Raw genomic sequence first — 26,725 nt, 5'->3', positions numbered from 1 at the left:
TCTCTTGCTCTTCCACATCATTTCCCACTTGATCTGATATATCTTCAAGCTCTAGAGCACCTTATTAACATCAAAATTGATTCATATCCTCATATAATTCCTGCCCATTCACCATCATTCCTGCTTTCCTACCCAGTGCACTGAATGATGCCACATTAATGAGAATGAAATACCTTTGTGAATTGCTTATTTAATATCAAAACTTTATCCTCTGCAGTGGTTATCATTCTACTATGTTCACCAGCCAGTATCTTTTTTTACATAATAATTTTTTCTATGGCCCCATATCAAAACAATTCTCTGGGATTGTTTTCCCTCCCTCCATTAGCTAAGCTCTGCTCATGCTGCACTTTTGCTATCCTTAGCATGGAGTCGTCTTCCTTGCCTGCTCTTGTATTCCTCATGCATCTGATTACTATCACTCATCATAGGGTAGCTCCATGATCTTTCTTTCAAATTACATGCCTAACCTCTTCAGTTCATCCATTTCACCTGGTCTTGGAATAAATTCAGACATTGCTTCTACTGAATAGCTGTTGACTAAGGCCAAAAGCATCAGTGAACTCTTACTTTCCATCCAATTCCTCATTCCATGATATTTATGTATGTGTGTGTGTGTGTGTGTGTGTGTTGCCACTGAAACATATAGAACTGTTAGAAATACTTTTTGAGAATGTTTTGAGTGTTCTGCTTGCCATTCTTATTTACCATCCGATTCAAGGAAAGTGAATTTCCCTCTGGTTCAAGGAAACTGAAATTTTTTGACAGCAGTAGCAACTTCTCTTTGTCAAAATCATTCTTTGGGTGAAATATATTAAGATTTCAGTCATCTACAACAGGAACTGTCTCTTTGCATTTTTCATTGTGATAGATGATATAGCTAGTGGGTCATTTCAGATGATATAGCTAGTGGGATTGAATGTGAGGGGTATGGTGTGTTCAGGAGTGACAGGAAAAATAAAATGGGGGGGGGAGATGTTACTGATGATAGCTGATGAGCTACAGCCAAGGAGAATAGAAGTGGAATTCCAGGATAAAGAAAAGAGCACATTTGAGGTAATTTAGTGTGAGATTGAGGATAGCAGAACAAAATATACAGTTGGGTACTACTATAGACCAGGTGATGGAACAGATGGTTGAGATAGTATGCATACGTAAATAGAAGAAATGAGGGTAATTATTATGGGAGATTTCAACTATGCTTTGATTGGAAGGAGGAGAGGACACATGGGAGGAAGGAATTGGATTTTATGTGGTTATTAAGGGATAACTATGTGCGACAGTATATAATTGTAAATACTAGGGGTCAAAGAGTGCTTGACCTAGTAATTGCATCTGAGAATTTGGCTGTAACGAATATGACCACGTTGCCACCAATTGGTGAAAGTGATCATAGGGTCTTGACTTGGGAGGTGGCTAAAGGTGAGGAGTTTACAATTAAGACAGGGTACGTATGGAATTATCGGGCTGGTAAGTATGACAAGCTTAGGAGTTTGATTAGTTCAGTGCCATGGCATGTAAAACTGCAAGGGCTGGATGTTGATAGTGCATGGGAGGAGGTTAAGGAGTGTTTGCATGAGGCAATGGCTGACTGTATACCTAGAGTCCGAACAATAAATCAAGTAGGGGTTAAATGGATGAATAACACCATTAAGCTTTAGCTGCAAAAAAAGAAGTATAAAGTGCAGGCCAGAAGGGTAATGAGTGTTATCCCTTCTGGCCTGCACTTTATCCCAAACAGTTTTTTCGATATGTTGCAAGCAAGAGAAAAAATGTATATGGCAGAATGATTTTAAAGAATGCTGATGTTAGGGAGGTAACCGAATCAGTTGATATAGTTGAATTACTGAGTGACCACTTTGCAAGAGTATATCATCCAGGTGATGACATTGCAGGAATAAATGAACGAATAGCTTATACAGGAATTGTGGTGAATGAAGTGGAGGTGAATAGTCTATTACAAAACCTCGATTTCAGTACATCTATGGGATTGGATGGTATACCAGCTCGTGTCATACATGAAGCGGCTAAAGCATTGTCAAGTGCCCTTGACCATTTTGTTTAATTTGAGTGTAGGGTCTGGGTTAGTCCCGAGGTGGGAGAAAAGAGGGGAAAATAATTCCACTGCATAAAGGATGTTCCAAGACTGCCGTTGTAAATTACTGACTGATCACCATATTAGGAATCGTTGTCAAGGTCCTGGAGAAAATAGCCAAGAAAAAAATACAGGATTGGATAGATGAAAATGGAATACTGTATGGGGGACAACATAGTTTTGTGAAGGGTAGATCATGCCTCAGTAACTTGCTCACGTTTTATAACACAGTGACGGCTGAACTGAATAAGGGTAATGGGTTTACAGTGATTCTACTGGACCTTGCTAAGGCCTTTGACAGGATACCACATGGAATTCTAATCAGCAAACTGCAGCATATGGGGATGGATATAGGGTTAATGAGATGGATAGGAGGGTGGTGGATGGAGAGATATCAGAGAGTGGTTTATTCAGGAGTAGAGTCCAAAAGACGGGAAAATAATTCTGAATAATAAATAGGTCTGTGACTAGTATTGTGCCGCAGGGTTCTGTTCTTGAACAACTACTTTTCAATTTGTTCATTAATGATATAGGAAAGGATCTGAGAGGAAGTGTTCATTTGTTTGCTGATGATGCAAAGTTGGGTAGAGCAATAGTGAGTGCACAGGATGTCAAAAGTTTGCAAGATGATTTGGATAGTTTGGAGGACTGGGCTAAGGAGAATGGATGTCAATTTAATGTGGCAAAGTGTAAGGTTATGCATTTTGGGGTGAAAAGATTAGCAGCAGTATATCACATTGGTGGAACCGTACTCCAGGAGATTGACGAGGCCTGGGATTTCGGAGTGTTGGTGTTTAAGGAGTTGAAGTTTAGGGGGCACATCGCAAAAGTGGCTAAATCAGCTCATCAAATCACTTGGTTGCTGAAAAATACTTTAACAAGCAGAGATAAACAAGTTATTGTTCCTCTGTATCGATCTTTGATAAGATCCCATCTAGACTACTGTGCCCAGATATGTGAGCCAGGGTTTCTTCTTGATGGGGAGGAGGTGGTGAGGATCCAGAGACTAGTGACCAAGATGGTAGCAGGCCTATGGAATGAACCTTATGAGAACAGGTTGAAGATTTGTGGGTTGCAGGAATTGGTTGATAGGCGGAAAAGGGGTGATAATATTGAGACATTCAAATTACTGAAGGGTTTCTATAAGATTAATTCATAAGATATTTTTGAGAATAGGACTGGTGGTGGGAGGACTAGGAGCCATACATGGAAGCTGGACAAGAGTGTGGTTAGCAAGGGTGTTGGAGCTATTTTTTTACTTGGATAGTGGTGAATGAGTGGAATAAGCTGTCAGAGTCTGTTATGGGTGACATGACTGTGAATGAGTTAACGGCAAGGTATGATAGATACTGTGTGAATGTCAAATAGTTGTTCTTGACATGATGTTAGGGCCTTCCTTGATGAGTCTAAGGACTCCTTGGAGCTGTCTGTAATAATAATAATAATAATAATAATTGTGATTAAAGAGATAATTGACCATTGATGGGCAAATAGGATTTTTCTTTCCAAATAGCACCTCTATAGCAAAGTAGGAAGAATGAACATACATTTTGGCCTTCAGCTGAAAATATATAAGTTTGTTTCTTGTAAGGAAAATTTTTGTATGAACTTTTTCAAAGGAAAGGGAGCTGATTCATTCAGAAGAAGCAGGATTTTTTCTGTTGGAAACTTTTTTTTTGGTGGTGATGGTTCATTCTCGTTGCACTTTAATGGAATATTATTATTATTATTACGTGATACGTCCAGCGAGTCCTATGACTCGTAGAGGGAGGACACCTACTCTACATCTCTCTCTGTCTCCGCTACTCAATCCACCAACTACAGATAACTGCAAGTACACCAACACCATCTACTGCCTGCAACCACCACTAGTATTTCCACAGACAATCACAAACATCCATGTCCACGGCCGGATTCAAACCGGCAACCTTTTGGCTGGAGAGCAGATACGCTAAGCACTTGGGCAACCAGAACGGCACAAAATATTGTGTACATCACAGTGAAGTGTAATTTTGGTTTCTTACTTTATTTTGGTTTATTATTACTCAACACCTCCAGGGAGTCCAAAGACTCATCGAGGGAGCGTACATACTCTACAACTCTCCTTTTTTTTTTCTTCTAATTATCTACAACTCTCCGTCTCCACCTCAATTCACCAACTACTACTACTTTCTTCATCTACTGTCCATCACCACCACTAGTGTTTTCATAGACAATCACAAACATCCATGCCCACAGCGGGATTCGAACCTGCAATCCTTTGGCTGGAGAGCAGATATGCTAACCACTCGGCCAACTTGGCAGGCGAATAGTTACAGCATAAAGAATAATTAAACAACAGCTTTAATCATTTCAATATTTCGTCTCAGTCACAGAGACATCTTCAGGAATCTTCTTCTTGCTCCTTATGTCTGAGGACTTGTGATACTAGCAACCATGTCTCTCCATTTCTTTCTGTCTTTTGTTGCAGCAATGGCCAACTCCAGAGGAAGTCCGATGATCTCTTTAATCTGGTCCAACCATCATGGTCTTGGGCATACTCTTTTTCTTTGTCCTTCCACTTTGCCCTGGATGATAAGTTTTCCCAGGTTGTCATTTTCACGTCTTGAAATATAGCTGAAATATTTGCAAATTCTTTCATTTACAATGTCACATAGCAACTTCTTGATTTTTAGTTGACTTATTATGCTTTCATTAGACCTTTTGTCTATCCAGCAAATTCTCAACTTCCTTATCCAGTACTACATCTCAAAGCTGTTTATTGTGTCCATATTGTTCTTGCTGAGTGTTCAAGATTAAGCACATAAAAGAAAATTGAAAACACCAAGCTCTTTACCAGTCTTGATTTAGTGGTGATAGAAATGTGTCTATTTTCCATATTTTCTGTCATTTGCAATTGCACCATTGTTGACCTCATCATGGTAATTCTTCTTTTAATTTCTGGTTGACATCTACTCTTATGCTTATTAGAACTCCAAGGTAAATGAATTTATCCATCTTCTCAAAGTCAATGTTGTGGGCTACATTGTCATTTTCATCTATGGCCATGTGTTTTGTTTTATCACAATTCTTAAACCATATTTGAGCCTTTCCCATGCAACTGTTTTAATGAGGGACTCCAGTTTTCCTTTGTTGCTGGCAATAAGAACAGTATCGTCAGCATACCTAATATTATTTATCTTTTTGTAACTAACTGAGAAAATACTATCGTGTCCATTAAGTGCCTTTCTCATAATGTATTATTATTATTATTATTATTATTATTATTATTATTATATGGGCACTTCTATGAAGTCCGAAAACTCATAGCAGGAGATGAAATCTATCCACACAATCTATCATACCTCTCCTTGAACCTATTAACAGACAAAGCACTTGCAGATGACTCTGGCAACTCATTCCACCCATTCACAACTCTCCAAGCAAAAAATCTAGTTCTCAGACCCCTAACACTAACCACACCTTTATTCAACTTCCAGGGATGACCCCTTGTTCTGGTCCCTCTAGCCAAGTGCTGAAACATTTCCCCTGAATCAATCCTATAAAAACCCTTTAAGCAACTTAAATGTTTCTATCATATTCCCTCTTTTTCTTCTATCAACCAACTTCTGCAAACCGCACACCCTCACAATCTATCCTCATAGGGAACATTCACAGGCCACTCACTATCTTGGTCACTGGCCTCTGAATCCTCTCCACCACTTCCTCATCCCCAAGAAATCCCAGTGGACCAGACTTGAGCACAGTAATTCAGATGTGGGCATATCAAGGCCTTATAAAGAGGAATAATTTCCTTATCTCTACATGTTAATGTGTTCTTCAATAGCCAAGTAATCTTATGGGCTACCTTAGCAATATGTCCTCTAAACTTTAACTCTCTGTCTACCACTAAATCTCTAGCTTCATCTGTGTCCTAGAGTACAGTGCCATCAATATAATACATGGTTTGTAATCTATTTATCCCAAAATGCATAACTTTACATTTCTCCACATTAAACTAATACCCATTATCTTTTGCCCATGCTGACAGCCCTTATTTAAATCGTCCTGCGAGCTCTCCACATAGCCTTGATGAACTATTACCTAATTTTGCATCATCAGAAAACAACTGAATATTTCCTATATCATTCATGTATGAATTAAACAGTGATGGTCCCAGCACTGAACCTTGCAGTACACCACTAGTCACTTGTTTTTCACCTATATTCTGCCTCTCCATATACCACATTTTGATATCTGTCTAACAGCCACCCTCTTATTCAGTTAACCAATGTCATATCCATCCCCATTTGTTCTAATTTGCCTAACAGAGTTCCCTGCAGTATTCTGTCAAATGTCTTTTGAAATCTAGAAAAATCTATGTATAGCTATTTTCTTTATCTAACTCAGCTGTTACTTATTAAAAGCTAGTAAATTACTAAGGCATGATCGACCCTTCATAAAGCTATGTTGACCCTCATACAGTATCATATTTTTATCTACCCATTCTTGAATTCTCTTTTTGACCAATTTTTCTAGTACTTTTACCACCACTGAGGTACTGATTGGTCTACAATTTACTACTGCAGTCTTAGAACCTCTCTTATGCGAGGGAATCATTCTTTCTTTCCATTCCCATGGAACTCTACCAGAGCTGAGACTTAAATTAAAGAGCTAAGTCAAAGGCATTTCCAGTTCCCTTGCACATTCTTGCAAAACCTGAGCTGATATCCTATCTAATCCCCACAGCTGTATTTACATTGAGATTCTGCAATATCCTAAGAACCTCCAATTCATCCACCTCTGTTCCAACATCAGTGTCTGTCATCATATATTAAAGCAGTAATCTCACTAGTATGATATACCCTTGCAAAGTGGTCACTCAGTAACTCAACTATTTTATCTGCTTCTGTCTCCTCTTGACCATCATCACTCACATAGTCATTCTTCCTCTTTACTTGCTGCATATGAAAGAAGTCTTTGGGATTTCCTTTCACCTGTTTGGCTAGATTCTTCTCATAATCTGATTTTGCCTTCCCTGCCATGGATAGCTCTTCTGATCCTATGACCAGATCCAATACACTCCCACCCATATCTCCAGGGCCATCGCCAGATTAGATCGCGCCATGAGGCTAACGATTAAATATTGCCCTTGATGGATTATAAGACAAAAATACAAGAAAATTTCCAATTGCTATTTTTTTTTTATTACAAGAGAAACATTAATGCAAAACGATTACATAATAATATTAATTAAATGTTTGCTCTATGGGGATATCACAAAATAAAACTGTTTATAAGTTCTAAATTTAAATTATAAGTTATGTCTGCCTCTATCGATATAGTTGCTATACCAACCAATCGTTCTTGGGTCATTGCTGTTCGTAAATAATTTTTAATCAGTTTAAGCTTCGAAAAAAAAAAACGCATACAATGTAAAGTAGACGTGCATCACATTCGAAGTTGTTCATTCCAGTTTAAGAACTGGAATATCATCATATTCTCCTATTATGAAGCACTGGCCAATGAAATGCAATGCCAAAGATCACACTAACTTACATATATGTATTTAAATTTTTATATAATGTAAACATTTAAGTAATAAAGCATTTGATTATAATGTAAACTTTGTATATATTCATTTAACAAATGAATTCAAAAAATTTGCTTGAAAAAAATAGATGGTGCCCGTCGCCCTATCGGTATTTTTGAATGTGTGCTCTAGGAAACAAAAAGGTTGGGAACCCCCTCTGATATAGCCATACGCATGGCCGGCCATCTCGGGGAGTGCAGTCGGTGGAATGCACCCGGGTGCACGATCAAGTGGGCACAGACGGTACACATTTGCGGAAACGTATTATATTTCGAATGTTTTTTTTTTTCCTGTGCCAAAATCATTTGAAGGTAAGAGGTTTTACAATACATTTATTTCTAATCCTTTAATTTTTAGCTTTGAAAAATATTTTAGGGTTCCAAAAGGTTTCTTTCACTCGGTTCCCTTTATAGAGAAGGCCGGCCCTGGCCATAGGTGTGTAGTTGTTGATTGTCTTTCATTTTCTGTGCTTGCCAATAGAATGATTAGTGTGGCATACTGTATAAAATGTTTGGTATATCTCCAAATTCAGCTATTTTATTTGTTAATTTTAGTATGATTCGACAATGGATAGCTGCTTACTGGAATATCTTTCAGACTGATACCATCGATTCTTGGATATTTATATGGATTAATTACTTGTGCTCCATGGGGAGGACCGAACTTTATGAAGACAGATATTTTTTTCTATAGTTTTGGATAAAGTCAAGTACTCGTTGAAGCCATTTTTAATTTTTAGCTTTGAATAAATTTTTTAAATTTCTCTTGTAATAATTCACAATGGCGAGAAAAATTATCTTCTAGTTTGCATTTCACGAGTGTTACTATATGGTTATTTTGAGGTATTCATATGTTTATATGATAAGTTGGCATTTTCAACTATTTCTTCCTTGATGTATATCACGATTACTGAAGTTATTTGATAGCTGGTTGAAAAACTATGTTTTCGGGTTTTATGTATGACTGTTTTACATCATTCTGGACAGGCGTTAATTTTTTCTATGATATATTATTTTTATTTTTTATTTTTTTGTATGCGTATAAGTCGTTCTGGTGTTGCACTACCTTACCCCAGTCCTGAAGATACTTTCAGGCGCAAACTTTGTTTGCTCACACCTGGATAAAGGATTAAACTAAATTTATTATATTCTAACCAAGTGAAAAATAAACTTCCAACTTTTTTGTATGCGCTTTACAACAGTTTCTTGCTTGTCTGTATCAAGTTTTCACATCTGCATTATTAGGGCACGTATTTAACTCTCCATAGTGTGTCTTCATTGTGTATCTAAGTTTAGGTTTTGTGATTTTCAAGGATATTGGCTTATTTATGTATGTATTCTGATTTTGTTTGTTCCTTAATATATATCTTCCAGTTCAGTGGGTGAGTAAAATTATCTTCCAAATCCGGTAATAACATTTGTTTCCGGTCAGTTATTTCTTGGTTTACTATTTATACATGTATTATTTTTGATACTTCTTTAGAGATGCAGAGCATTGCATGATTCTTTTAACGTAAGCAGATTCACAATGGCGAGAAAAATTGTCTTCTAGTTTGCATTTCACGAGTGTTACTATATGGTTATTTTGAGGTATTCATATGTTTATATGATATCCAAAAATTTAATTTGGCATTTTCAACTATTTCTTCCTTGATGTATATCACGATTACTGAAGTTAGGTTATTCGTCTCTTTCCCCATCCATCCTTTTGCTATCTGGGAGATTGTGGCTGTATGGATGCAGACCCCATCCCGAGCCCTGATTATAGATGGAAATACATCTCCATCTCTAATCAGAAAAAATTCCTTTCATTATCTGACATAAATGATAAACTCATATCTCAGCTTCTTCAAAGTTCTACTCATCTCACCTTTCTCATTTACACGATCTTTGACTCCTTTCATATAAAATCTGCGTTTATGCATAAGTTTCTTGTACCATACCCTGACAAAGAGTAATCGATAAAATCTCTCTCTCCCATTTAGGACAAGAAGGCATTCTTGGAAGCTGATAATGGATGCTACTAATAAGGGGATGAAGGCTAGATTTTTATCTCATGTAGTGGTGCATGATTGGAATGGATTACCATTGGATGTTGTGAGTGCAAGCAGTGTGAATGAATTCAAGAATAAGTATGATAGCTGGTGCGTGTATTATGTGGCCTCACTCGATGAGTCCTTGACTCCCTTGTGGTCTCTCTTAATAATAATAATAATAATAATAATCTAATGTCACTAGTTATTTTGGACTTGTGGACTTCCTTCCTTTAAATGTTGATTTTCAGTCCAACTTTCCCAACAGTGAAGTTACCTTCCTTGGAGATTTACACAATCAACTGGTGTTCATTCTCAAACTTCACACATCAAAGAGATAGTGATGCTGAGACACTTGCTATTACAGTGTTCTCATGCCTACCTGAATACTACATAACACTAACCATTCTCCAAGTATCCGAGATCTCTTTCCTATTATCATCTACTCGTTTAAGTACATGAAATAATGTTTTTAATATAAGTACTTTAAACCACAATCTGGTGGTGATCTCTTCTCCAATGGGGAGAATATTCACACAGCCATTCTCATCCACGAGTTTTAGATCACTGTACGAAATGCCGAGTAGAATGATATTATTTCTATGACTCACTTTCTTGGTTATGTTACTGTTTTCACTCTTCGAATCCAATAACTGAATGTATCATTGAAGTAATCCTTGTGGAAATGCAAATGTTTGTTCTCCATTCTACTCTTAATTCCGTAAATCTTGGCTCTCCAAAATGTATGCTCACACCATACCAGAGAAGAAAATGGACATAGTGTAACTAGCTTTCGGCCCAAAACTGTTTTTTTCTTGCTGTCCTCTCAAAATGTCTGACAAAAAAGAAAGAAAACTGAATACATCCAAACAGATATCGAAAGAATTAAAAGTATGAAGCACGCATCATGTCCAGCCAAAAATCATGGTACTTGATCTTTTGACAAACAACTGGCGGCAACTTTTGTCTAACCTTGTTGTTGCTTCAGGTAAACTCAATTGCTATTGATATCTCCAAGGCATTTGACTGAGTCTGGAACAAATGTCTATTAAGCATGGTCTCATTATGTGGCTTGTCACTTGATTTCTGAATGGATGCATACAGCATGTGATGTTAGATGGTTCCTTATCCTCTGACTTTACAACCAATGCAGGGGTACCATAGAATTTTTTGGTCTCACTTCCGTCTTCAACTTGAATATACTTAGTTTATCGCCCACCCAATACAGAGTTTTGCTATGATGCACACCATCACAACCTCCAGAAAATACCTCTACCATGCTGCTCTAGAACCTAAAATTGGAACTTTTTCAAGTAACTTCACTGCCTTAATTAGAACGATGGTCTCATTCCTAGCTTTGAACATTACCTCTCATCTAAGGGCAGTTAAACATCTATACACTAATATGCGTGAGAGTTGGCCAGGTATTTAACATAAAGTTCTTGTAATGAAGTGAAGAGGTGGAGTGCACTTCTTCACTTTCTTTGTTTCCTTTTGAACTATTTCTATTGTTAAGATAACGTTTTCTATAATCTGATTTATGTTCTATTTTATTTCAACATCTTTCATACAACAGAACATAATAAAAATGTCAACGATCTCGTGTAGCTCAGCAGAATGGCTTGGGCGTGTACAGCATTAGACCACCGAATAATGTTGTCCTAAGTTCAGTTGTAGTCACTGATTAGGGGAACTTTTTCTAAGCCTTTTTTCGAGCGGTTCCCGGGTTAGTTGATCACTGGCTTGCGAAAGCATATTTTTTCTCCCAGAAATTCCGGAATTTTGCTCCGTAAACTCAAGAAAACCGCCTCTAGAATCCACACGATTTCAGAGAGTAAATATTGTATTAGGATCAGGAACCAAGGGTGATACTTGTCTTCACTGGATCCCATGTATAATTAGTGATAGTCTTGGGTCCGATGTCTCTGATTGGTTATCGATAGAGACTGAACTGCCTCTCAGTCTCCAAAAGTTAGATAGGTTTATTACGATCTCGCCTACTCCCTATAGACCCTAATGCATTTTATTCCCCTATAATATAGGCCCTATGCTATAGTGGAATAAAAGGCATTAGTAGATTTATTTTATTTATGAAAATGTGTAGCTCAGTGGAAATAGTGTTTACACTCCTCAGCGCTAAACCGCGAGTTAGATTCTAGTCGCCGACTAGAGGAACTTCTAAGCTTTTTTTCGTCAGGTTCCCGAGTTGTCAATCTCAGGCACGGGCAATTGAGTTCTTTCTCCCGGAAACTCGGGTTTTTCGTCCCATGAACTCAGGAAAATCGACCATAGAACTGACACTATTTTCAAACATTAAAACTATTGTGTTAAGATTAGGTAACAAGAGATGGCGGCACTTGTTAGCCGTCTCTTCACTGCGTGCCGCATAATTAGTAATAGCCTTGTGCTAGCTATATCTGATTGGCTACCAGCAGAGATTGAACTTTTCACTCAATCTCCAAAAGTTATATAGGGCTAAAACGGCCTCGCCTACTCCTTATACGTGAATAAAAAGGTGTTAGCTTAACTTAGCTGAAAACACTAACTGGCATTTTTGTTATTCTCTATTGCATTATCCCACATCAGCTTTTCTATTATTTCCTTTTTGAGTTTCAATAATATCTTGGAATATTTCAGGAATATTTTTGCAAAACGACTTATTTCACTCTCAAAGTGCGTGATGGTTTTTGCTGTTACAACAATTCATTGTTTTAGGTTCTTCTGATTCTTCAGTACTTGGATTTCTTCTAAAATTATATCCTTGCAAAGAAGTACATATTGATATATATTTATTATGTTTTCTTCAAATGTTTTTAAAATTCCTCAAATTCACAACCACTGAAGACATTCCATGAATCTGTTGCCATATGCACAGGACAGATATTATCTTGGTTTTCCTTTGCTGAATCTTCTGAATGGTCTTCTCATCAGGAATAAGCCGAGGATACTATATATGCACAATAGTCAACATGTGTAATAAAATGCCTTGTAGAGTGGAAACATAACTTCATTTCTACAAGAAAGTGTATCATCAAAATTATAGTCAACAAATACGATGACTTATCCAACTTACTAATTTAGTGTCTAAATTTTTATTTTCTGACTACTATCACTTTCAGAACTCTAGCTTCACTTACAGGTTTTAGCTAATGATCAGTCATATAATATTCTGCCTGCAATATCCACAGTCCAAAATGCATATCCTTACATGCAGTAATGCTCTATCTTAACTCCCCGATAACTAATGGGTCAGCCTGGGATGCAGTAGCGCACTCAGGTTTTAATGTTGTGTGTGTGTGGGGGGGGGGGGAACGAGTTGAAGAGAGTATTGAAGAATACACACTATGCATCGCATACGACCTATAATTGGCATCTGCAATGATCGCTAATGCATAAGTAGTATAGAAATAGAAGATACGACACAACATAAATTAAAAAAAAGAATTTTAATTAGGAAAATATTAATTTTTGGAAAGTTTTCTAGTGTTTTTTCCTTTTTCTTTGACCCACCCAGAGGAGGAACAAGGGGACCCAGTCCCTTGGGACAGGGCCCCCTTATCCCCCTCTAGGTGCACTACAGCTCAGATGTATCCTAACTAGTGTTATCGCTTAAGATGTCAGCTTTATCTAAATCCTGATGCAAAAACTACTGCTTCAAGCTGACCTACCGTACAGTTTCTTATATATACCTTTTTATTCGAAGTTATCACATGATTTTATATTCCCAACATGGCTGAATGATCATTCTCACCAAATAGAGACAAGTTATCTGATGGGCATACAGATACTTTAGCTGCCATTTCTAGATCAAATATTCTTGCACCAGCAAACTCTTATTTTCATTGCTGCTTAAGGTAATTATTCTTCATTAACTATAAATTGTCTTTACTTCGTCGTACATGCTTTCTCTACTCTCCAATATATATAATCAGATCGGTGGTTGCTATAATTAGTGATAGACATGGGCCAGCTATCTCTGATTGGCTACCGATGGAGATTGAACTGCCACTCAGTCTCCAAAAGTTAGATAGGGTATAAAAGGCCTCGCCTACTCCTCCCTATTAGGAGTTATCAGATAGCTGAGTTGAAATCATACATAATGATGGTACTGTTTCTATCCATATTATTATTCTCTCTCTCTCTATGCAGTTCACAGGTTTCTGTCATCAGCATGTAACCATATATTTTGACTTAGTAAATAATGACTCAGATTAAAAAAAGCCTCGAACCTAAGTAGTTCTATTAGTTGTACTACAACCATTCTTGATATCTACCCTAATTGATATCATTTTCTGCTGTCATTAGTAAACGCTCTCCCACATTTCTAACCTATCTGTTCTACTAGGATAAAATGGTCTCATTACATTCTCTTCATGTAAGAATATTTTGTTTTCTTAGCTTGATCTTACTTAGGCAATAAGTTTTGATGTTATTTCATTTAATCATGCTAATTAAAGGCAATGCTTGTGGTATTACTGAACATGCTTTATAATTAACCAACTCCTGGTCAATGCATACTCAGGTAACTCTGAAGCCTCGATGATCATGATATGTAGCCTCAGTTGATATCTCAACAAAATTCCTTGCAGAACTTCCATAATAATTGCTTTTCTTCTCTCACTAAAGTAGCCTTCCCAATATCGGAGTATCCCTGTCATTCAATCCCTCTCTCTTATTTCTCATTGCTTGTCAAAGAGGCTTAACTGTAGTTCTAAGACAGTCGGGTAGGAACGAGTTCGCTGACGCCCGAGAAGACTTGTACGGATAAGAACTTCCCGCACGCAACATTTGACTGAAGGATTTAATGAAGTCTATTCCTAATCCATATCTCACCGAACTATGCAGAGAATTGAAGAGGATCCGTATTGGCATGCCAATACAGAAACCACTGATTTCTGTGAAGAACTGGAACGTTCGTCTACGATGGTGTCAAGAACATCGCGACTGAATACTAGAAGACTGAAAAAAAAGTCATGTGGTCAAGCAAGTCAAGAAACACCTTGTTCTATACCATCGGTAGAAACAGACTTTGGCTGGAGCCCCATGAAGCAATGAATCCAGCTTGTCTTGTAAAAACAACACAAGGGGTTCTGGAGATTATGTCTTGGTATGGGACATGTTTAGTTGGTACAGAACAGGACTCCTGATATTGCTGAAAGGCAGGATGTCTTCCAAGGTATATCTGAACATTGTTGCCAATCAAGTCCATTCTGCAGTGTTGGTTTTTTTTTTAATCTAAGAAGTGACAGTTATTTCACGGACGACAATGCTACTGTTCATCGCGTAAGAACTGTTCAAAAGTAGCTGAGCGAGACAAGAGGAACACTTGTCTGACAGTGACTTCCCATCTTCCATGGCCACTACAAAGTCCGAATGTACACCCCATTGAGAATATACGCTATATGTTAGAAAAATTTTGATTGAGAAGGATAAGTAAAGTTTGATTGAGTGAAGAAAAAAAATTATTATCAATTAAAAGGCCTGTGTAGCTTAATGCAATGATGTTTATATTTTTGTGCCATGCCGCCCAAAGTCTGACCCAAGTTCGATTCTAGTTGCTGACCAGCAGGACTTTGTCTAACCATTTCTTCGACCGGTTCCCGAGTTAGACGATCTCTGTCACGGGCAAGGGTGTGTTTTCACCAGGAAACTAGGGTATTTAGTGTAGTAAAAACTCATTAAAATCGACCATAGATCCCACACTATTCTCAGACCATTACATATTGTTCAGATCAGGGACCAACAGACGGCAACAGCTGACAGTCGTTCCTTCATCGTATGCCATTTATAATTAATGATAATCTTGGGCCTGCTATCTCTGATTGGCTACCAGTAGAGATTGAATTTCCTCCTGTCTCCATAAGTTAGATGAATAACAAAAGCTACATAAGAGGGTTACAATGACCTTACCTAATCCTTATCTATAAGAGAATAGAAGCCGTTATCTGATTTATTATTATTAATATTAATATTAATATTATCATTATTATTATTATTATCCATTTATAATCTAATACCAACAATAACATCATGTACTAGAGAAGAAATATTCCGAAATACTATCGCTGCTTCCTGCCTAGATCATATAAACGTCCGAGCACCACCAAACAGTTACACTGCATCAGTCATAAAATGCAAATTAGCAGATCATTACTTCACGGCTCTAAACCTGCACACTAAGACAATATCCATGCAACGCCCCACAGAAGAAAAGCAACACAAAACAATAATAGACGAAAAAGTATTCAACCAAGAAATACCAACTGGGAACACCTGGCATTAGATTCAGCAGATATCTTATACAACAACATTAAACTCACACTGGAGGAAATATATAAGAAAACTGCAAAGAAAATCAGAATTCGCTCAAAAACAACCCGAAATCCTTGGATAACACAAAACTTAATCCTAGAAATACACAGAAAGGACGCTCTATGGAAAGAATAAAAGCGATATCCAAATAACAGAGCCTTAAAAATCAAATATAAGATAACAAGGAATCGTCTTACAACACAAATAAGAAATGCAAAAAGAAACTACTACAGAGACAAATTAACCTCTGCACAAAACAACATGAAACAAACCTGGCATCTGATCAACGAGATGCTAGATTGTGCTCCCAACACCACCGCCTCTGAAACCATAAAACACAGCTTCATGAAAGACGCAAAAGCCTATCCAACAACTAGCAAACGATTTTAATCAATACTTTGAAGACTCCATACAAGAACTACACAGAAATATTCCCGCGATCACAAAACGTGATCCTCTGCTTGGACCACAATCAACACAGACATTATGGTTTCCAACCATAAAAGAAGCAGAACTTCTCTCTGCGATACTTCAAATCAAACCAAACAAAGGTCCAGGAATTGATGGTATAAGACCTAAGGATATCAAGCAACATGCAACTTGCTTAGGTTCTCTCCTACTAAAATAAATAAATAAAATATTTAAAACAGGACAGATACCAAGTATGCTAAAGACCGCCATAATCATACCAATATACAAACATGGAAAAAGAAATTTAATCAGCAATTACAGATCCATAGCAACATTACCAATTATCAATCAAATTATGGAGCGGATCGTACTGAAGAAACTCACAGCATATACAGACACCTTTCATATTATCCCCAAAACACAATATGGTTTTCAGAAAAATAAGAGAACAACATCAAGAGATCTCTTGGAAGACTTTACAGATGTAATTAATACCGCCTTAGACAAAAACAAAATTGCTATGGTAGTCTTTATTGATCTAACTAAAGCATTTGATACACTCACACATCAAACCTTGTTATTAAAGCTGAGGCATGTTGGAATAGATGGGCCTCTGCACAAGTGGTTTACAAACTACCTCCAAAATAGAAAGCATATCACAAGTATCGGGTCAAACGAAGTAGAGAGCTACCAGTAACCTCTGCAGTGCCACAGGGAGCTGTACTCTCCCCAACTCTATACACATTTACACGCACGATATTAATCAGCTACTCCTCAAAGGTAAGCTACTATAATACGAGACGATACAGCTATAATATCCATCCATAATAACGCAAGCATAGCCCAAACAAATATGCATCATGACATAAATCTGATCACAGAGGGGCTCACGAAAACCTCCGTATACCTAAACTCAGATAAGGCAAAATTAATGATATTCAGAAATACACTGACTCGACCAGTTGATAACAAATATATAATCATCCAACATCCACTCTCCAACATAAAAAACACACAGAAAACCACTACAATCACTCAGATTAATACAATACGATACCTTGGAATTTACTTCGATGCAGATATGAACTGGAATAGCCACATAAATCATCTACACAAGAAACTCCGAACAATAACTGGCAAACTCTGCAGGTTAAAAGACAGTTCCCACACGCCTAAAAACACTAATATACAAAGCACTATGCCAAAATTTACTGAGATATGCTATGACAACGTATGCTTTCTGTGCACCCTACAAATAAATAGATTAATCTTGTTACAGTACAAAATGAAAAAAAAAAAAAAAACTGGTTTTGGGAACAAAGAGACAATAACGACTTTATATACAATGCAATGTCAGAACAAAAAATACTGACAGCAAAGCATTTATGTCACTATGAAGCTTTGGTAAAACATTATTTCGTTGCCAACTACAGGACAGTCAGAAACACATACCATATAACAAGACTTCAGACAACTAATTATATCACGTATAAATACAGTAATCACTACGGAAAGGCCACACGAAACTTCTACAACACAGACATAATAAACAAATTACCTTTAGAATACAGAAACCTTACAAACTACAATAGCCTGAAAAGAGTTCTAAGGACATACTATGAACAAGAAACACGCACCCAAAATACCATACAAACTTAACGAAACACAATATATTTGTTCAAGCTTCCAGTTCAGCGACGCATCAATACATTCCAAGTCGTGTGTGTGTGTGTGTGTGTGTGTGTGTGTGTGTGTGTGTGTGTGTGTGTGTGTGTGTGTGTGTGTGTGTGTGTGTGTGTGTGTGTGTGTGTGTGTGTGTGTGTGTGTGTGTGTGTGTGTGTGTGTGTGTGTGTGTGTGTGTGTGTGTGTGTGTGTGTGTGTGCGTGCGTGCGCGCGCGCGCGCGCGCGCGCACACAATCATAGATATCATAGCTTCCTAACACAACAAACAAACCAATAAATAATAGCCAACTGGTGTCATCAGAAAAGCTTACAAATAAGCTTCGAGGAATGTTGAGAAATTACATCTCATCCAAGAGAAAAAAAGAAAAAAAAGTATGTATCATATGTAACCAAATGCATGTAAAGAACATATCACATGAAAACCAATGTATGTAATGTATGTATTATATGTAAACAAATGTACGTAATGTAAGCATTATGTGTAAGCAAATGTAAATAATGTTGTATCATATGTAATCAAATGACTGTAATAACTGCCGTAACAAATGTATGTAATGTAATCAAAAATGGAAAAAAAATTATTATTATTATTAGGTCGGCTAAATCCCAAATTGGGAGCCCATCCTCGTTCGTTCAGTATCCAGGTAGATACCCAACAGGGTGCACCACGAGAAGGTGAGGATTGGACATTAGGTCAGAAGCCCTGGTCGGTTCTCCGCATTCCTTTAAAGGCTATGTGGAGATCTCCTCTCAGTTTTACAGCTTTGATCCTTAAGCACCCCTTCGTAAATTCCCGATGATTGGAGTAGAGCTCTCATAGTACCCATATATAAAAAGGAAAATAAAACTGAATATGAGAATTACAGAGGTATTTCCCTACTGAGTGTTCCTGGCAAAATCTATGCAAGTATACTTGAAAACGGTTGAGAAGAATTGTGGAAGAAAAGCTTGGTTAAGAACAAGCTGGATTCAGGCCAAATAGAGGCTGTCATGATTAGATCTTCACTTTACAATAAATAGTTGAGAAAGCATGGGAATATAACAAAGATTTGTATTTAAGTTTTGTAGATCTGGAAAAGGCATATGACAAGGTGCCAAGAGAGAAACTATTCAATACGCTACAGTTATATGGTGTCGATGGGGCATTATATCAAGCAATACTTAGTCTTTATTTGAGTTGTAAGTCAGCAGTTAGAATTGAAGGAAGTATAGGAAGATGGCTTAATGTTAAATCTGGTGTGAGACAAGGATGTACATTATCCTCTCTGTTATTCATTATCTATAGGGAAGTGATATTAAACATGATATCAGAATTGAAGATGTTAATGTCAGCTCTTTGCTTTATGCGGACGATGTTATACTTCTAAATAAATCCACTACAAGTTTGCAAGATTCCCTGACTAAATGAATAACTGTTGTAATAGATATAGTACGAAGGTGAGCATTAAAAAGATGAAGACAATGAAAATAGGTAGAATTGTTGAAAATGTCAACTTTGTTGTGAACGGGGAACCTGTGGGACAAATAAAACATTTCAGCTACTTAGGCACGATTTTTTGTGAAGATGGTAAATTAAATATGGAAATAGACAACAGAATCAACAAAGCTGGTATGGTAGGAAGTCAATTGAATAAATTCATATGGAATAAGAGAGAAATTGGTCTGAACACTAAATTAGCTGTATACACCACAGTGTTCAAACCAGTTTTAACTTATGGATCTGCAGATATGAGAGTCCTGAGAAAGATTAGAGGCGTGAACAGATGGCATCAATGGCAATATCATATTAAAAACGAGGATATTAGGGAAGAACTTGACAATGTCGGCATCCAGGAATGCGTTAGAGAGCTAATCTCTAATCACTTAAACAGAATGTGCGAGGAAAGATTAGCAAAATAAGTGTTCTCTGCCGTGCAGGAGACAAGGTGGAAGGGGGGAAAGGCAAAGGAACAGGGAGATGGATATAAATTGTTCTACTCTGGAGCGAATAACGAGGGAAGAAATGGTGTAAGAATTGTGGTGTTTGGCAGAATGATGGGCGAAATACTGCAAGTGGATAGAAGGAACGACAGGATCATGCGAATGAAATTGGGTCTTGGAGAAGTGCTGGTGGTCGTATTATGTGTATATGCCCCGCAAGTTGGATGTACAGCAGAGGAGAAAGATGAGTTCTGGAACGTGTTAGATGAAGAAATGAGGGAATTGGAAGAAAACGAGATGGTGATTGTTGGAGGAGACCTGAACGGACACATAGGGAGACAGAATAGAGACTGTGAAAGGGTGCATGGTGGCGATGGAGCGGGAATGATGAACCAGGAAGGAGAGAGAGTTATGGACTTTGCAGTAGCGTTTGATCTGGCAAATGTGAACTCGTTTTTCTACAAGAGGGAAGAACATTTGATAACATTTAGGAGTGGTAACAACAGTTAACAAATTGACTACATTTTGACTAGAAGAAAACATCTTAAGGTTGTGACAAATTGTAAAGTAATTCCAAAAGATCAAGTGGCACAGCAACACCGACTGATGTGTGCAGACTTTAAAATAAGATCGAAGATAAGAACCTCTGGAAGCCATGGGATTAAGACAATTAAGTGGTTTTGCTTAAAAGAAGAGAGTGTGAGAAATCGTTTTAGGGAGAGGGTGTTAGAGAGGTTTTCGGATGGACTGTTAAGTGTACAAGATTGGAGGAAACATAATTCAAAAGTAATCCTCAGCTGTGCAATCGAGGTGCTTTGTGAGACATCTAGAAAGATTAGAGAGCAGAAGGATTGTTGGTGGTGGAATAATAATGTACAAGTGGCAGTGACAGCTAAGAGTAAGGCAAAGCAGAAGTGGGATGAGTCAAGAGTGGACAGAGAGGTGTACAGAGAGAGAAAGCAAGAAGCCAAGAGAATTGTGGCACAGGTGAAGGCCATGGCATATCAAGATTTGTATGATCAATTAGAAACAAAGGAAGGACAGAGAAAAATTTACCAACCAGCGACATGTAGAAATAAAGCAGCAAAGGACATCTTACATGTGAGGCAGATCAAATACGCTGAAGGAAGAGTATTATGGAGCGATGTGAATATAAGACACAGATGGAGAATATACTTTGAGGGACTTTTGAAGGAGGAAAATGCAAGGACTCACAGAGAAGATGGGCAGCCTTCTGAGGGGATCGTGCAGAACATCAGTAGAGTGATGGAAGTCATGAAGAGAATGAGGAATGGAAAATCGGCAGGCCCCAACAGGATTCCAGTGGAGGCATGGAAGGCACTGGGGGAAGAGGGAATTGACCTGCTGTGGGACCTGTTCATGAAAGTTTGCCAACAGGAAAATATACCCGAGGAATGGAGGGAGAGTACTCTTGTCCCAATCTACAAGGGTAAAGGGGATGCACAAAACTGTAAAAATTACAGAGGAATAAAGTTTATGTCCCACACAATGAAGATCTTAGAAAGAGTTCTTGATGGAAGATTGAGGAAGGAGGTGAAGACTGCAAAGGAACAATTTGGTTTCATGCCTGGTAGATCAACAACAGATGCTATCTTTGGGTTACGACAGATGATGGAAAACGTTCGAGAGAAACAACGGGAGTTACATCTGGCGTTTATTGATCTGGAGAAAGCATACAATAGAGTGCCAAGGCAAAAGGTCTGGAGGTATCTGAGGGAGAAGAAGGTTCTGGAGAAATATGTCAGGTTGGTGAAGGAGATGTACAGAAATGTGAAGACAATAGTTCGGACCTGTCTGGGACAGATAGAAAGTTTTCAAGTAACAGTTGGCTTGCATCAAGGGTCAGCATTAAGTCTGTTTCTATTTAACATTGTGATGGAGGTGGTGACAGAGGAGGTGAGAGAAGATGCTCCTTGGACAATGCTGTATGCAGATGACATCTTGCTGTGTGTAGATTCAGGAGAAGAAGCAGGAACTAAACTGGAAAGATGGAGAAAAGTAATGGAAGAGAGAGGTATGAGACTGAGCAGAAGTAAGACAGTGTATATGTGTTGCACAGTGGGCGGTGGCCAGGAGACAGATCTGGAGCTGGAAGCAAATGTCATCAGGAAGGTGAGGGACCTTAGATACTTAGGTTCAACAGTGGAAGAAGATGGAGTAGCTGAGAAGGAAGTGGGATGCAGGATACAAGCAGGTTGGAGGAACTGGAGGGAGATGGCTGGAGTGTTATGTGATGAGAGAGTGCCGATCAATATGAAAGGCAAAATCTATTGGACAGTAGTGAGGCCAGCTATGACGTATGCTATAGAAACTGTGGCCCTGAGGAAAAATAACATCAGTAGGATGGAAGTAGCAGAGATGAGAATGCTTAGGTGGATGTGCGGTGTGACCAGAAAGGATCGTCTGAGAAATGACTATTTGAGGGGAACAGTGAAAGTTACGAACTTAGGAGCGAGATACAGGAGGCAAGGTTGAGATGGTTTGGTCATGTGATGAGGAGGGAGGACGAATATGTGAGAAGAAGGGTCATGCAGATGGATGTGCAAGGAAGGCGGAAGCGTGGGCGGCCAAAGAAGAGTTGGAGGAAGCTAGTAGAAGAGGACTTGAGGATGAAGAACTTGGATGTGGTGACAGCCCAAGACAGGAGGATGTGGAGGAGACTCATCATCAATAGTGACCCCACTTAAGTGGGAGAAACTGCAGAAGAAGAAGTGTTCTCTGCCAGGTTAGCAGGAAAACGACCCAGAGGAAGACCAAGATATAGGTGGATTGATATGGTACAATGTTCCTTAGATGATAGAAATATAAAATCTGATAATGATAATATTGAAGTCTTGACAAGTAATAGACTGATTTGGAAGAAAATTGTAGATAGGAAGTTAGTAATGATGTAAATTTTTCATGTAGTACTTTCATGTGGATTAAATTTGTATAAATATATATACTAGTTTTTTTTTTTACATTTTATCTATTACATTTCTATTTCAAAATTAACATCATCATCAGCAGCAACATCATCATCAAATTCCTAACATGTATCCTCAAGGGGTGTACAGGATATTAGATGCTGCTGCTGATGATGATGATGATGTTAATTTTGAAATAGAAATGTAATAGATAAAATTAAAAAAAAAAAAACTAGTATATATATTTATGCAAATATAATCCATAACCAATATTGTCAAAATGAAAGAGATCACTCTTAGCATATTATATTAATCATTGTAAATATGTATGTGAAAAAAACGTAAAATACAGTGTTATTATGAATAAAAAAATTGTGAAAAAGTGAAATGAATCCATTCAGCATTCCCTGCTGATACCAAAAAAGAAACTATGAATATAATTTGAGAATTACTTGAACTGCAAATGAAAATAAAAATGTAAATGACAAAATGCTGGGGAAAAAAATGTATACTGTATTTATCTTAAAAAAAATTATATTGGTTACAAAAAAATTAGTTATTATTATTTATGTACATAAATAAAATATTCACTTAACATTAAATACTGAATATTTGTAGTGAACAAAAATGTAATAGTAATACTTCAATTGTATATTTGTAAATGTTTTATATAAATGAAGAGGATAATAAACTTTGTCAAAAAAAATATTATTATTATTAATTGGATTTAAAATTAACTTAAACGGTATCGCCTGTTCTAATATGGAATAAGACACCTTGTACATTTAAAAAGTTATTACTCATTTATATAAGGTTAAAACAATAAACATGTATTGAAAAGTATTTGAAAGATACGAATTTTTTTTTATTTTTTAAAATCCATCCTACACATAAGAGGTTACGAGACCTACAGGATATCAGTGCCATGTGTGAACAAGAGGTAAAGAAGAAAGAAAGAAGCTACTGATTTTATTTTATTTTATTATTTTTTTGACACTGAAATGTATTTTTTGTGGAGAACTGTGTTGAAAATCTATTCTCGAGCTCAAAAGTAGACGTTGATTGTAAGGAAACGAAAAGGAATGATGTCAACCATTTCGGCAGATCAGCTCCAATTTGAGATTTGAGCAGTGTTAGGATTGAAAAATTGAGAAATAAGGTCTTAATGGAAAAGGATATCTAATTTTTTGGATGTCGAGGAGAGGAGTTGAGGTATGGAAATGTTTGTGCTAGTACAGACTAGAGGTGTAAGTCAGTCTGAAAAGTGATATTAGATCTTCAGTGGATCTGTTTTCGAAAGTGAAAAGATGAAGCATAGTCTTTCTTAAGTGAAACAAGTCACCCTAATTTCACTGAATTATAACACAGATCATTTTTAGGACATTTATTATTGAAGATCATGTAGCTTGGGAATTATAAGGTTTCTCGAAATAAAGAAACGCGCACATTGCCATCAGTGAAACTTTAGATAATGTTTTTTTTTTTTGTTTTTTTAATTTTATTTTAGGCATCGGGAACAACATAGGCGTTAGTTGATTTATTATTATTTTTTTGATTTTAGGCACCTATAGTGCACTTATTAATAGAACTGGGTAACGTGAGATTAACGGTGTTGGCGAAATGGGAAGAATTATCAGATATTCTGTTGGACAGGAGGCCAGTTTCAGAAGCTGCAAAAAATACAGTATCTCTTTTGGCTTGATCAATGGCATTGGAATAGGAATGACATTTTGAGATGTAACCCTTGAAACCCAAAAGAAACTACACAGGAAGAAATATATTTGCGTGATAAAAGGAAATTTGAGCACAAACAGAAGATACCGAGAAGATTTAACACTGCTACAGAGATTCTGTTAACAATATCTACTAGCAACCTTGTAGATTCCGTTTGCATATCTGCAACTAGGCCTGCCTACTCACTGATGAGACCTCAATAAAGGTTGAAACCGGTCTGGGTAGTGACCTTCTCTCATAATGTCGAACAATAATACAGCTCCTAGGAGCTAAGTTCACATTATGGGTACCGAGAAGATACCGAGAAGATTTAACACTGCTACAGAGATTCTGTTAACAATATCTACTAGCAACCTTGTAGATTCCGTTTGCATATCTGCAACTAGGTCTGCCTACTCACTGATGAGACCTCAATAAAGGTTGAAACCGGTCTGGGTAGTGACCTTCTCTCATAATGTCGAACAATAATACAGCTCCTAGGAGCTAAGTTCACATTATGGGTAAATATCAAGAATAGTGATTGGAGCTTGCTCCACCTTCGACACGAGTTGCCTCCTCAGCTTGCACTACCTTTAGGGTCAGTTGCTGCAGTATCCAGGTATTTGCTTACGCTTGGAATCGCCGAACTTTATATAGTTTCTACTATATTCGGCATGAAACTATTTGAGTTTCTTATTCGGCTAAGAAACTATATGGGATATAATATCCCTTAACTTAAACTAGCATCAATAATTTCCCTACTCTGTAAGAAATCTGTCCAAACGCATGAATAAAGTAACTAACACCCTCTTGTAGTTCAACCCCTAGCCTTCTGAAAAAATTTCGGGTCCTTTTCGTTCATCCTTTTCACTGCTGCCCTCGGGAATAGTTTTCCTGCGCATGTATTTCTCTAATCTCTAATTAAATTGACTTCCCTTCAGAGTATCTCTCTACCTGGAAAAAGTCGAGGATAAACACCTAACAGGAAAGCAAAACTCACACAGAGACATCCAATTAAGGGTCATAATCCCCTCAGTCTCCAAAAAAAAAAAAAAGAAAAAAAAAAAGTCAGATAACAATAAATCGGCTGGCTTATTCTCTATAACAAACTTTTCCGACGACGGAACACTTCACAAATCCTGAAATTTCATGGAAGGACACCTTCGTTATTTAGTAATGTATTAATTAATAATTAATTGTTAATTTAGCTTATTTTTATTATTAATTAATAATTGATCATTAATTATTAATTAGCAGTTAATTAAACATCGATTAAACACAAACATCATTAAATTAATATGTGCTGATTTTCATTGATATATCCCATTCTGATCACCAAAAATTTATAATATTAAGTATTTACGAGTGAATGCAGACTTTTTCTCCTATGTGCTGGTAGTTTTCCCCTCCTTTTGTACATCCTGGAGATCACTTTTGTAGGCTGGATTTAGGGAATGGTAATTAAAGAGTCAAGAGTTGGTATTAGGGGAGCAGTAGAGACAGCATATGAATTTGGTAGAATGAGGTAGAGTGATTGTAGCCAATGGTATATAAGAGCGAACATATGCACACGCACACACACATATGAGATGAAAGGAGTTAAAGAGTGTCTGATTGGGAAAGCAGAGATGAGTAAGCTTGAGAGTTGAGTTTCTGTCACAAAAGGTAGGTGTGGTTTTTGCGAATGGAGGTGGAAGTAGACATCATTACGGTTAGAAGTGAGGCTGCATATACTTGGGAAATGAATCTGAAGGTTTTGTAAAGTTTGCTATTGACCTCATGGGTTCCACACTGTTCCCAAATCAGATTTCGGGTTCATCCACTCTGCTTCATCGCCGAATTTCACTTTCCCACTAGTATCCTTTCCTTATAATCATTTTCCCAATGTGTGCAGGTCACATCTGTCAGGGCTCATTTACGTGATAGAAACCTAGTGCCTTCCGAGTTTCTTCTTCATGGCCGATAAGAACCCAGAGTTGTTCGTCGGGGTATTGCAGATCACTTATATTAAGCGTGAGAAGTTCCTTTCTTCACTCTGTGTAATTGTCGTTACGAGAGGA

The sequence above is a fragment of the Typopeltis vanoorti genome, chromosome 10, assembly GCF_054136105.1.
Source record: "Typopeltis vanoorti isolate ZY-2024b chromosome 10, IOZ_Tvanoo_1.0, whole genome shotgun sequence".
NCBI lineage: Eukaryota > Metazoa > Arthropoda > Arachnida > Uropygi > Thelyphonidae > Typopeltis > Typopeltis vanoorti.
This window is presented reverse-complemented; position numbering follows the sequence as displayed.